Here is a 1,096-nt window from a genome sequence, read left to right as displayed (position 1 = left end):
CCGCGAGCGCCCCTCGCTCGCGCGCCCTCCGCGGAGTGGGATAATTTCTTCCCGTGTACTCGCACCCAGGGATCTGTGCGGGCCTGCCTGCCCCTTCGGAGGATGGGTGGGAGAGCTGCCAAAGTTTGGAAGCCGGAAAAAAAAGCCAGTCTCGGGCGTTTGAGCATGCCCAGCTCCGGCAGCCACGCAAAGGTTTGCGAAATGTAAACCTCTGCCGGCTGGCCTTCAGGACTGGGGGAAATGGAGCTAGAAAGAGAATGTAGCCGTGGTGGAAACGGAGAAAGCAGAGATGGTGACATTCGGAATCAGCAAAGTATCGAGAGGGGGATAGGAAGTCAACTTTCTTCCTTTAGTTTTTCTTTCCTTCCTTCTGTTATTCCCTCCTTCCTTCCATCATTCCCTCCTTCCGTCCTCAACATTTCACAAGTAGAGAGCATTTCGAAGGATTTCCTCATAACCTGAGAAAACGTGAGGCAAAGCATCAGAATGTATTTTAAAATGACAAGAGGGATAAAACACAGCCACACAAACAAATCTGCCCTACACCATAACCGCCCTCCTCTAGGGCGCCATGTAAATTTCCAAGCCAAGTTTTGAACCAATAGTTATGAATATGCTGGTAAATCATAAGCCACTGGACGTGTCGTTTCTTTTTTAGGCCTTTGTTTCCTCACCCGTGAAATGAGATGGAGTGGACCCACGCTATTGCTCCGCCCTTCCAGCTCTAACTGGTTTGGGGAGAAGCTTTCGAGCTGCAGAGGCATTTCACGCACCAGCGAATGAGTAAGCTGTAGGTGTAAGGTCTGGTGCGCGTCAGTTGCACTACACCGTTCCCTTACCGTCACAGCTGGGAATGCAGATTGATTATAAGGTGCGGCTGGTAGGAAATAAAAACATTTTGTTTGATGTATTAAAAATGAGGAAATTGCTCTTTGGTCCCCATCTGGAAGTCTTATTTTCTTAAAAACTGATTCTAAAAACTGTTTCCGCGAAGGTAAGGCCAAGCTGATGTTACATGCAGTACAGCTGTAGAGTGAGTCACATTAGCCAGGCCTGGGGGCTCTTAGAGATTGCCAGTTTCCTCCTTATTGGACAT

This window comes from Hipposideros armiger, unplaced genomic scaffold, assembly GCF_001890085.2.
Source record: "Hipposideros armiger isolate ML-2016 unplaced genomic scaffold, ASM189008v1 scaffold_354, whole genome shotgun sequence".
Taxonomy (NCBI): Eukaryota; Metazoa; Chordata; class Mammalia; order Chiroptera; family Hipposideridae; genus Hipposideros; species Hipposideros armiger.
The sequence above is the reverse complement of the archived record's forward strand: the minus strand, read 5'-3'. Positions refer to the sequence as shown.